We start from the raw sequence: 13,389 nt of genomic DNA, 5'->3' as shown, positions 1-13,389 counted from the left end.
AAAACATTTGGTTAGTTCAGATAAGACAAAAGTTAACTTCTTTCTTTGCTATGTTTCTGGTTAATGTATTATCTTAATAGTTAAAAGGGACTGGAGCACTGAAGACTGCTTTATCCATTGCTTATTAAAATGACTCCTTATATATAATTTCTATGGAGGAGTGTATTGTTTCTCCAATTGACTCTTTTATCTTTCTAAAACAAAAATCAGCAGTTACTTTTTGTCTTAAGTGTTTGACAGAGAGTCTTGCATGTATTTGACAAGTAAGCTGCTCTTTTCCCTCTTTTAAAATTGCATCAATTGTCAAATAATGTAAAAATTACTGTACCTTCTTTCAAGCTTTCAAATGTAATATGTTACAAAAATGGTAAGCACTTGTATTTATGACTGTATCTAAAATAAAGGAGTGCTTAATATTTTCAAACAGTATTTGTTTTTATTGTTGATGTCTTTTATCTAGTTTAAAAAAGTTCTTACTTCTGATTAGTTCTTAACTCTTGTTAAACTGTTTCAAGGTCAATATTCTGTTTATACCTTCAGCTTAAAAAACGCAAGTGCTGTGGGTATGGATCTCTGAACCACTGCTGTTGTTATAACTGAAGCACTAGGTTGTTCATACAGCATCATTTTGAGAATGTTTGGTCTGTGATATTAAAATTACTTAAATTGTTGGTTTTGGGTGTGGTTTTTTTTGTTTGTTTGTTTGTTTTTGTTTTTTTTTTTCCTGATCTCTGACCAGAAGCTGTATAGTTGAAGTAGGATTAGTAGTAATACTTAACTTTGTTCTGCATTGCTTTTTTGTTTTTTTGGTTTTTTTTTTTTGATAGAAATAAATTTAATAACTACAGGGGCATGGGACCCTGAATTGGCCATAATTTTGATGTTGTTCTGCCTAGGCTTTCTCTTTATAATTAGCTCCTCAAAGAAGGCCAAATGTTTTTTAATTAACAAAGTGCCAAGTTCTATTAGAATAACAGTTAGGATAATTAATATTTTAAGTATTGCAAAGTCAGTGAAGAGGGAAGACAGAAGAAAAGTAAATTTTTTTTTAACAACTTTTTCACTGCCCACATCATCATTGTGAGTATACTGTTGCTTCCACTTGGTTACGGTTAATTCAGTAACTTTAATCTGTGAACTGCACAGTGCCCTCTGATCTGCTGGAATTTTTTCCTATTGTCTAAGGTCATGTAGGCTGCTCTCTGCTCCTTATGGCAATTTCTTTGCTTGGGCTGCTCCTGTACTGGAATTTTCTTGACTGCCATACTGTACTGTTTCTTGAACCTACCGGAACTGAGCATAGTCAGGATATCTCCAAGGAATGCAGATTGTCTGTCTTTGGGAGGCAAGCAGAATGCTTCCTGCTCCCCTAATACTGTCTGTCAAAAAGAATGGAGGGCACTTCTAAAAAGTGTGAAGCTGTATACATCTAAAGGTATTACTAGAATTCAGAAAAGGCAGGGCTTGGAACAATATGTATGTTGTCTGTAATAAATACTAAAATGAAAAAAGAAGAACTTTGTTATGAGAGCTGAATTATGTTTTTAAGTTAAGAAGTTAGGAAAAGAGCTTATGTTTTTGCAAGATAGCAGAAATTTTCTTGAAATTTTGGGAGTTGTATTCTTCTGCTATGGAATTCTTTTAAAGAGCTACTCAATTTATTTGAATTTATTTGTATTTTGTTTTATTCATATCTCCAGATTTTTAATTTCTCCAGTTGCATTAAGTGATTTTTGTAGTGACTTTTAATATTTTGATTAAAAGAAAATTCATTTTCTTTGCAAAGTTACCTTAACATATTTATACTTTTTATAAACCATAATGTACATGAAAGACTATACATGAATACTCTTATTTTAATTTTATAAAAAATAGGGTTAAAAATAAATATTCCATCCTTGATTTTTTTTTTCAATTTCAAAGTTTTGACTAGGGGTAATACTTAGAGATGGGGAAACAATTATTTGTCAAAACTGCTAAGTGACTGAATTGCTTTAATTGATTATACAGATTTATATCTTGCATTCAAAATTTATAACATCTTTCATCTGCAAATTTGATAGTATCTGAATATTAATGAATTCAACTTCAGACATCATTTTGGGGTTGGCAAATATTAACAAGGGAAACTGAGGCCTGTTGAGACTGGCTTGTACAAGTTACTAAATCAATACAAACGCTAAAATATTCTTTGATTTAATTCTTTGATTGCTAGTTCACATTGTGTCTAATCTAGGTATAATGAAAGATGGTAGTTAAAAATATTCTGATTAAGTAAGTGATCTTTGTGGAAAATCCATAATTAGTTAAACAAAAAGTAGAAAATGTGATATTTTAAGGTGAAGAGTTAGGTTCTTTCTCAATGTTATGATACAAGGACAAATCAAAAGGAAGATGTTCTTAAAGAATGTGAAGCACTTTTGTTTGAATGTGAAACTAGAGGGACCTTCTTTTTTCTTTTAAACAGTTATTAATTTCACTGGCTGCTGGACTAGTGGAATTACTTGTTAACTTCCAAGGCCATGATGCAGTTGTGTTTATTTCCTGCTGTCATGGAGAGGGTAAGCTGTTCTTCAGATGTGTTATGAAGTTATGATATTTAAAAATTTACTGCTACTTATGTGAAAGATAATATGCATTGTACATTTGCATGTTAATCATTTTAGAAATGATTTTGATTTTTTTTTTTCATACCAAAAGCTGTAAAAAATGCTGGTTAAATTAAATTCCTGAGGAGTTCTGTTGTTTAGTGGAATCACAGAATAGCTGACTTTTGAAAGTATCTCTGGAGATCTTCCAGTCCAACCCCACTGCTCAGCGTAGGGTCAAATGGAGCAGGTTGCTCGGGTCTGTGTCCAGTCTCCAGGGTTGGATACTTCACTAACCTGCTCAGCCTGTTCCAGTGTTTGACCACCCTCACGATAAAAAATATATTCTTAGGCTTAAATGGAATTTCATGTTTCAGTTTGTGCCCATTGAATACAATACACTATTTCAGTTTTAAGGGACCTACAACAATAATCTAGTCCAACTGCCTGACCAGTTCAGGGCTGAGCAAAAGCTAAAGCATGTTATTAAGGGCATTGTCCAAAAGCCTCTTAAACAATGACAGGCTTGGGGCATCGACCACCTTTCTAGGAAACCTGTTCCCGTGTTTGACCACCCTCTCAGTAAAGAAATGCTTCCTAATGTCCAGTCTAAACCTCCCCTGGCACAGCCTTGAACCACTCCCACATGCCCTATCACTGCGTTCCAGGGAGAATAGATCAGCACCTCCCTCTCCACTTCCCTTCCTCAGGAAGCTGTAGAGAGCAATGAGGTTGCCCCTCAGCCTCCTCTTTACCAAACTAGACAAACCCAAAGTTCTTAGCTTCTCCTCACAGGACATGCCTTCCAGCCCTTTCACCAGCTTTGTTGCCCTCCTCTGGACGCATTCAAGGACCTTCACATCCTTCTTAAATTGTGCGGCCCAGAACTGCACACAGTCTTCAAGGTGAGGCTGCATCAATGCTGAATACAGCAGGGTAATCACCTCTTCTGACTGGCTGGTTATACTGTGTTTGATGCACCCTGGGATGCAGTTTGCCCTCTTGGCTGCCAGAGCACGCTGCTGACTCAAATTGAGCCTGCTGCTGACCAGCACCTTGAGATCCCTTTCTGCAGGGCTGCTCTCCAGCCACTCCTCTCCCAGTTTATACTTGTGCCTGGTGTTACTCCATCCTAGGTGCAGAATCTGGCATTTGGACTTGTTAAATTTCATCCCGTTAATCATTGCCCCATGCTTTAATTGTTATAGATCCTTCTGCAAGGCCTCTTGTCTGTCAAGAGAGTCCACAGCACCTCCTGGTTTGATATCATCAGCAAACCTGCTAATGGTACATTCAGCTTCTGCATCCAAATTGTTGATAAATATATTGAACAGAACTACCCTGAGGAACACCGCGGGTGATCGGTCACCAGCCAGATGTAGCCCCATTCAGTACAACCCTTTGAGCCCTGCTGTTCAGTCAGTTCTTCACCCAGCGCACTGTGAACCTGCTCATCCCGCAGCTGGACAACTTGTCCAGAAGGGTGCTGTGAGGAACAGTATCAAAAGCCATACTAAAATCCAGAAAAATTACATCCACCGCCTTCACTTCACCCACTAGGTGGGTGACCTTATCATAGAAGGGTACCAAATTAGTTAAGCAAGACTTTCCCTTTGTGAACCCATGTTGACTGAGCCTGATGATTGCATTATTCTTTAAATGCCTTTCGATAGTACCCAGTATAATCTTCTCCATAATTTTTCCAGGAACTGAGGTTAGACTGACAGGTTTGTAGTTCCCTGGTCTTCCATCACACCCTTCTTGTAAATTGGAATAACATTGACTAGCTTCCAGTCAGCAGGAACCTCCCCAGACTCCCAAGACCTTTGGTAGATGATTGAGAGGGGTCCTGCCGTAACATCTGCTAGCTCCTTCAGTACTCTGTTGTCTCTATTATTTGCCTCTTGAACTGTCACTGGGCATGACTGACAAGAGTCTAGCTCTCTCTTCTTTACTTCCCCCATCAGATATTTTTATGTATTGATATATATAAATATTGATATAGGATATATATCCTGCCTGAACTTTCTCTTCTCCTGGCTGAACAATCCTGGCTCTCTCAGCCTCTCCTTGCATGGCACACTCTCCAATCCCATAATCATCTTTGCTATCCTTTGCTGCACTTGCTCCAGTATGACTATGAGATGTACTAAATACAAAGAACTTCATCCAGTGTGACATGTTGTATAAAATCAGCTATCGTGGGAAGTTTTAATAGTGAACTATTTATTTGATCATGAAAAACGAATAGCCAGCAATTGTCTTGTAGTCTTATTTTTCTAGATATCCTTTTTGAATCGATCTTATCTTTCTTTTTACTTTATAAAATATTTCTAATCAAATATTTGTATTTGCTATGAACAGATGTTTTTTTTTGGAGGAAACATTTGCAGTAACATCTTGTAATTGAATGACGTGAAACTTCTTAGGCTTTTTCTTTATGGCTGTTTAGACCTGTGGTAGATAAAAATCCAGAAAGTTTTAAAGATTTTTTTGTTTTGTTTTGAACTTACATTAACAGTGATGGGCTGATGGACTATGATGGACTAATTGATGTCACTACACAAGATGCTATATAAATACTAAAGCAAAAAGACGGTTCATGTCTTAAGGAAGGGCAATCTAGGTAACAACCAAAGGGATACACAGAAGAGAATGAGGAGATACTAAAACATTTTTAACACAATAATATTTAGTCATGGTCCTTGAAATATTGATTTCTAGTTGCTATGACAGAACTTTGAAAGGGAATAAGATAAGTAGGTAGAAAGATTTAGTCAGTTTGATGCACCTCAAGAAAATCTTGTAGGTATTTGTAGAAGAAAGAGTACTTGTGGTCAGTGCAGGACAGAGAAATATTAAAGAATATGTCCCTGTCAATGTTAGTAAATTCTTAAAGAAGCTAGATAATGAGAAGTTTAGTGAAGAACCTTAAACGTTACAAAATTATCTTGCTCGTGGCACGGGGAGCTAGAACCTCATAGGGAGCCTACAGAGGTGTTCAAAGAGCTGATGTTGTAAAGATGCAATATAAAACCAGGAGTATATGTTTATTGGTTTCTATTGATTGTAAAGGAGAGAAGCATGGACAGATATCAGTACCAAAGATAAACATACATTAATCTGGATGCAGTTGGATGAAGACCTAGATAATGTTTGCTGTTTTGAGCAGCAAGGAGATAATGTAAAGGAATATAATAAAGTATAAAGTAATATTAGAAATTCTGCTAGGGTGAAATAATTAAGACCTTGTTCAGTAATGGTACCAAGATTACTATTCGGGATAACAACTCAGGTATTCGTGGTAGTTAGAGATCACTGATGGCAGAGGAGGCTCGTAGGAAAGAAAATAAGTGCATACATTCCTTAGTTACTTCCCTACAGGGTTCTGATTGAACTTAGACTTGTATGGAAGATGGGAAATTACACTTACTGTTCTCTCAGCTTCAGTTTGTCTGCTATACACCTTAGGAACTTCAAACAAGCAGTAACAACCTCGGTTTGGCAACTTCTGTCATGACTTCACTGATCAATCAATTTACAGAATTTATTGCTGCCACTTGGTTTGCAAATACGGCAACTCTGAAGCTTGCAATCAGCTCTCAATTTATAATCTACATATGTCAGTCTTTTCTTGTTGACTTTATTTTGGTTGCATTATAATCCTATGACTGTAGGACAAAATTAGTTATACAGAGCAACTACCTCAGTTTGAAGCTGCGAACAGACTAAGTATTGACTTCCTAAAAGAAGAAATTTGGCACAACAAGATTGTCCAAGTATGTCCAACTTACTGCACATGCTAAATATTTGTCTATTTCTTCCTCTGCCTTCCTTTCTGAAGGTGTTTTCATTTCAAAATTCTGCAAAGTTGTTTTCAGCTATAAAATTTTATGCAGTTAAATTGAAAAAGTCTCTGTATTGGTCAGCTGAGCATTTTAGAATACACACTAGAAACTCAGAAATAATACCAGGATACTTTAAGGTTAATTTTTCCTCTGCTTTGAATTTCTTGTCTTTATTATAATGTATTCTGCTAATGCTTCTAAATGAATCTTAAGATTCTCAGGTTGATAATCTGGCTTTTAGACTCTAGCTTTAATTCCTCAGCTCCTGGTAATTTACCTTCTTCATAAGCTCTGTAAGTCTGAAAAGTCATCAAGCTTCCACATTCAGTGGCAGAATCTCTCTAACCAAATTTCAGGAAGGATAAATCACATTGCATCTTTTTCCTAAGTTTGTTCTTGTTGGTTATGATTTTGTTTTCTAACCAAATGAAATGAGTGGGCCTGTAGCTTTCACATAGTTAAGGAAGCCTCTGGTACCATCTCTTCCTGACAGGGAGTTTTCTGTGGTGGAGATCCAAAATTATAGTATTTGAAGGCTTCATTATTGAATAAATCTCCACTTGCAATGAAATTGAAAAGGGTGGTGAATTCCATTAAGAAAAGGTTTGATTTGAGAATAATCTGCTGATTGAATCAGATGAGCAGATCATATTTATTTATGTAAAATTATAAGAGAGTATAGGAAGAGAAAATCACTCAAATTGCTCAGAGCAATCCATACAGATATAAAATTAGGCTTTTACAGAAACAGCAGTAAAGATGAAGGTGTGGATATAGGAGTAAATAGTAAGCAGATCTCATGATTGTGTTTACTTATGTCCTGTGTTACACGTGAATAGAAGTTAAGAAGAAAAAATAAGTAAATTTACACAATAATTAAGTATACAGGTGAAATACTACAAAATGTATGTCCTTGTTCCAGGAAAAGCAGAGAATGGATGGTTTTTATAGATAGAAAAATAAAATTATATAACTGAAACAGTGAACTTGAATAGAAAACTAAAGGAACTTAATTTTGGATGCTTTTAGAATACAAACATTAATACATTTTCTGTGAATGGGTTTCTGGTTTCTGCTTGAAGAAAATAATATATATAATTTGTATATTAATAAAGGTAATTAAAAAGTTATGGATGAATGAAATGCTTTCTAAATTGTTTCCAGTCAATATTCTAAAAAGTTTGGAACTAAATTGGATAAAGTCTCTTTGGATCAGTATAGATGAATGCTAGAATTAGAAATAATTACCAGCCCTGGCCTGATCACAGTAGCACGCAAAGCATGGGGACAAATTTTGAAAGAAAAGACAATTAACAAAGTAGAGCTAGATGAAAATGGAAAATGAGATAAATGCAACACAGGTTTGCCAAAGATTGTTTGATCTGGATTAATCTAGGTTTATTTATTAACTGTTTCAATGAGGGAAAGTAAATTTCCTAATGAAACATAGTTTGGGAGAAACTGTGTATCTGGACTTCATTTCATCTTTTTTTTGGCACATAGAAAATTATAAGAAAACACAAGTATAAATTAGCAAAATATAAATTTAGTTTGGAAATTAAAGAAGGCTTTTAAGCATTAGAAGAGTGAGGTTTTAAACAGCCTTTCAATAACAGAGAAAGGAAATGCTTTTTTTTTTTTTAGGTGGAACTTAAAGAGGTTTCTATGACATAGTTACCTGAAATACTAGGGCGTAGAATTTGACTGAAGAAATCTTGCCCATGTGACCTAGTTCAGATTATGAAGATGATGTTTCATTAATCAAATGATATATAAACCTTTGTAAAGAATGCATTGCATACACTATGAATATTTGCAACGTTTGCTTATTTGTATCAAACACTACAGAGTCATTCAATTGTTATTTTGTCCCTTGATCCTTAGTTTTATTTTAATATCCTAAAAGGATTATTTCTTTAGGCTCTAATGCATTGTCAGAGGCTGTGCCATCACATCGTTACATAGGAACTGGAAAATTGGTTGTTTTTGTGTTGTGGGTTTTTTTTATTTTTATTAGGGCATAACAGGTTAACATTACTTAGAGTAGCATGCTTTCCTAAGATAATTTTTGTTAGTGAAATCTTAAAAATACTAACTTAACTTGTTTAAGTTTACTTTACTTTTAAGCAAAACTAACAATGATGTGAAGGTTCAATCTAAGTTGCGTGTACAGTGTAACATGTTTTTTGAGTATTTCACATTTAGTGCTAAGTCATTGTGATAGCCCTTAACAGTGGAGTGAATTTCATGTTTCATACTGTGAAAAAAGAATTGTAGATAATGTGTATGCCATTAAATATAATGCTGTATATATTAGCTATAGTGATGTATGAGTTTTTCTTCATGAGTAATTTTTTCTTTTCAGCTTACATAAGGTACACTTTTTTTTTGAGTGAATCTAGGTCAGTAGGTGGTTGAGCCAAAAGTAGACTTGCTTAGCTTGCTTTGAACTGAATCTAAAATAACTTGAAACTGTGCATTGCCAAGAAAAAGCGTAATGCTATTCTGGGGCCATAATTCTGAATAGCAAGCAAGAGTACACAAGGAGGAAATCTTCACTCCATCACTGAATTTGTTATTGAAAGCGTGTTGGGAATAGTAAGTTAATAAGGACCTTATTTAAGTCATGGAAGATGTCCTTTCATTTGAAATGATGGTATTGGAGTATTCAAGTTTCTAACTTGTAAGTACCTTTTAAAGCTTTAAAATAACCAGAAGATGTGGGGGCAAGATGAGGAAAGATAGTATATATTAATTTTTTCATTCATTAATAATTTTTGTTATAGCAAAGTAACTTTGCCATGGATGCACAATATTTCTCCTGATGATGTTGGAGCTACACTCCAGTATTTTTTTTATTATCATTTTAATTAAGTTAATCTTCTCTTTACTAGTTCCTTTAGTCATTTTGTAAATGCTGCATTGCATTGCATTGAAGGAATGGTTGGTTTTTAACCAAACTTCCCCTGTTAATTTGACAACAAAACATTTTTATATGTTTAGCATCAGTTGTGGCTTACATGTGTAGTATGCACAATTTGATTTCATGATTAAGGCATTGAAGCAGACCCTTATTTTTATGTAAATATTCTGTCTGCTCTTTAATGAAGTCTAAATAAATTTGTGGTACTAACCACATTTTCTGTGCTATGCATTTAGCAGTAAATAAATTTTAATTTAACTTCCTTTCTCACAATCTTATTTTCCATTCAACTGATGCATTAAAGATTGTGTATTCCTAATTATTTATAATAGCAAGTACTTATCAGAACTTTTTTGCTTCATTAAATAACACTGCATATTTTGTATTGATTTTTTTATAATAGAGCTACAGCATTAAATTAAACCTGAAAAACAGCTTACTGTAGGTGACACTTGCTTTCAACTATCATTTGCTTTTAACATTACTTTGTTCATATTCTACAATCTTTTTTTCTGACATTGGTTTGATTTCTTTAGTAGCGGAAACAGGAGTTTGAAATAACAAATCAATTTATGAGCAGTGACAGAAAATTCCTACATTTAAGTACAAAAAGCCTTGATGTTAATTACTACCAATATCTCTTTGTTTCACATTATTTTGAGAAGGTTTCATAGCTGGCTGTGGTCTCTTCATCTTCAGTCTCCTATGGAGCCAGGAGACCCTTTGCATTCATATGTGGAAAATTTACCACTCTTATATAAGTCCAAACTGCTTTATTTCACAACAGCTAAAAGCTGTGTCTTTACAAGCCTTCATTCAAGAATCCCTGAAGGTTACCAGTTTCACTGTGGCATCTCCAGCCCCATGCTGATACTGGCATTAAAGCTTCTTTTGCCACTATGGTGGTGTGTGTTGCTGCTTCTGTGGAGTTTTGTCTTGTAGTCCACGCCTAGCACCTACATCAGTGCTGGATTTCTGACTTCTGATTCTGTGACTGGGGTTTCTGTGAACGGTAGCTGGGTTCTTGTGAATGGGAGATGATTTCCCTGAGAGATCAGATTGAAACCCTCTTCACTGGGTGTAGTGATGAAAATTAAAAATAAAATTAGCTTGAAAGATTGCTGTAGAGGTAATTCCAAGAGCTGTTGGGGTGAATAGAGGAATACATTATTTTTCACCCTAAACACCCAGGCTAAGCCTTTTCAAAGAAATAAGAGGTATTTTATTATTTTAGAAGGTGATGTTATAAGAATGTAGTCAAACATTCTCAGGATCCCCTTGAAGGGAGACAAGAACTCGTCTAAAATTGCGGAGAAGAAAATGCAAATTAGTTAATTGCCAATATACTATGTTTGGACATGCTTATGCACTGGAAAATGCAAGAGACTCTGCATCAGTAAATCCAAGCAAGTGTAAGATAAGAAATCATGGTAAGTCTCAGGCGATGACTAGTATATTAAAATACATGGCTTCCTCTGGTAAAAGAAATGTAACATAGTATTCTTAGATAAAGGATCTTCACTATATGATAACATAATTTAATAACAACACTAATCATTGTTATTTAGATATTTTCCTGTTTCCTGCTTAATAAAATATATTTATTGATACTGCTCACCCACACCTTTTAAGTTTGGTGGGCTCTTATTTTGATACTCAATATTAGACAATGTTAATGACCCTATATGTTATGATTTATCTCAGGTTTGAATTACTGGGTTTGTGGGCTCATGCTGAATTTTCTCTAACTTCAGGGTCATACTTTCAGTCTTGGCAGTCCTGAGCTTAGTTTACAGCTTGGAAACTCATAAACAGCTATATAAAATTAAAGAATGATAAATACTGACATTACATCTTGACTTTCTGTCAGGCAGATATCTGTCGTATATATCTGCATGTGGAGGTCTTTGAGAAACCTGATACAAGCTGTAGAAATTGAACAGTTTTAAAAATGTGATAATTTTTCCTTTTTGTTTCTCTATTTGTTCTTTTATTTCTGCTAGTCTTTCATATATTATAATTTAATTTATTTAAAGGTCTTTTATGGTCTTTGAAATACTGACGTACTTTGACATTTTGCATTCCCAGGACAGTATGAAATGGAAGAAAAAATGTAAAAGGCACATTGCAGTACAAAGCCAATAGTTAAGAGTAGTTAGAACTCATGTATAATAGAGACACCACTTTATGAGGTACAAGCTGACTGTTTAATCTTAGTTCAGAATGTTCTTCCTATTTATTCAGATAGTTTGGCATCTTTATTTTACATTTAACTGTACTGTGACTTTAGTTACAAAAAGAACAATGACATCATCAGAGATTCATAGGAATCAGATAAAACATACTGTCTTTTGCATGTTATGTAAAATGTTTAAGAGTAGTTTCAGAACTCTGTGTTCTTTAAAATATTAAGCCCATTAATTGTTTTAGACATAATTTTGTTTGTTTTCAGGAAGTAAAAACAGGTTTACTATAAAAGAAAGTTAAATTTAAAGTGTCGGTACTTTAAAATCACTTGTATAAAAGCAATGTGAAGGTGCTACAAGAACAATGTACTTGAAAATAATTACACCATTAAATGCTCAAGATGTACAGTGACGTAAATGAAAATAGTATACAGGTTAACCTGTTTTTATAAAGTAGGATAGTTAGGATAGCTAGCCCTTTGAAAATGTGGTCTTTTTGTGTTTGATAACACAAAACCTTTAATAACATTTAAAATATTGTTTGTTTAACACTTTAAATATTGTTGTAAAAGTATTCACACCATATCAGATCAAAGGCTTATCTAACCTGATGTATCTCCAAGACTGACTTGTAGTGGATGTCTAGGGAAAACTGCCAGAACCAGGACGCTATGGTGGTACTACCTGGATATATTCTACAGTTTCCAACAATATGTGACTTAGGATTCTGAGAGTATTGGGTGGTATCTTTGTGGGCAGCCTTTGATGAATTTTAATCTTCCCTGAAATGGTCTACTGGCCTTTGAAATGTAGACTTTTAAAGCAGCTACAGTGTTTGATCAAAATGAGTTTCACACTGGAATTGCACGTTTTGAGAAGTACCTTTGTTTATTTTGGATCTGTTTAAACCAGAAAGTTTTACTCATTATCCCCTTGTACTGGAAGTAACAACAAACAATTATACCCTGTTTACTTTCTTATACCATGAATGAGTTTTATAGATTTGCCATGTTAATTCCTGGGTTGTCCTTTCTACTTACCTGTTTAGCCACTCATAGTTACAGAAGGCCATTCTCTCTGCTAATTTTTGTAACCCTTTTCTGTATCATTTCTATTTCTATCTTATCTTTTGGGATTGGTTGAATCAGAATGATATGAAGTAATCAAAGGTTAGGGGTTTTATTTTTTTTTTCCTAAACCTGTGAGGACTTTGTTGCTTTTTGCCCAATGCTGAGCTGATATTTTGTAGAATTACCTATCACAGCTAAAGTGCATTCCTGATGGATAATTATTCAAAGGTCATCTATATACAGCTCTACACACTGATATAAACTGATTTTTCATCTTTCATTTTGTTTCTTCATTAGACAGTGTCTTGATGTCCTTCAGTTTGTTGCTCAGCTTTTGTACTATATGTGCAGGCTTTGTTATCTCACTTTTCACCTTGTTTTCCAAGTAACTTATGAATATACTAAACTGTATGCATTCTACCATGAGTCCCAGTGAGGTCCCTGATCATTCTTTCCACCTAAACTGATTGCCTAGTCTTACTGTAAATTTCTTGTCTTTTAATGGGGTGGTGACTCACATGATGAACTTTCTTCTTTCATGCAGCTTAGTTTCTTTGAAACATTTTGAGGACCTTGTTGAATGCTGTTTGGAAATCCATGTTGACTAGATCAACTGCGTAACAATTAGAACTGGTTCTCTCTTGCCTGTGTTTTTGTTTCCATCTTCAAAAGAACTTTAATAAATTTCTAAGGCACAATTTCTCTTTCCAAAAGCCATGTTAGTACTTTTTTACTTTCATTACATTCATCCTTATGTCTGCATTTTTAATTCAT

General features: G+C 34.5%; 1 protein-coding gene across 5 annotated transcripts in view; it reads left to right on the top strand.

The window, feature by feature from the left end:
• Positions 1-13,389, top strand: part of FUT8 (fucosyltransferase 8) — a 130,321-nt gene that overhangs the window by 39,426 nt on the left and 77,506 nt on the right. For 2 of the 5 annotated variants that reach the window (XM_068399507.1, XM_068399505.1), the window contains exon 3: positions 2,468-2,561. The exons of the other annotated variants lie outside the window; for them this stretch is intronic. The gene's annotated coding sequence lies outside the window, so the exon portion shown is untranslated. The remainder of the gene's footprint in view (positions 1-2,467; positions 2,562-13,389) is intronic. 5 annotated transcript variants of the gene reach the window in all.

Source organism: Nyctibius grandis, chromosome 4 (assembly GCF_013368605.1).
Source record: "Nyctibius grandis isolate bNycGra1 chromosome 4, bNycGra1.pri, whole genome shotgun sequence".
Lineage (NCBI taxonomy): Eukaryota > Metazoa > Chordata > Aves > Nyctibiiformes > Nyctibiidae > Nyctibius > Nyctibius grandis.
Note: the sequence above shows the minus strand (reverse complement) of the source record. Positions and strands in the feature narration are given on the sequence as shown.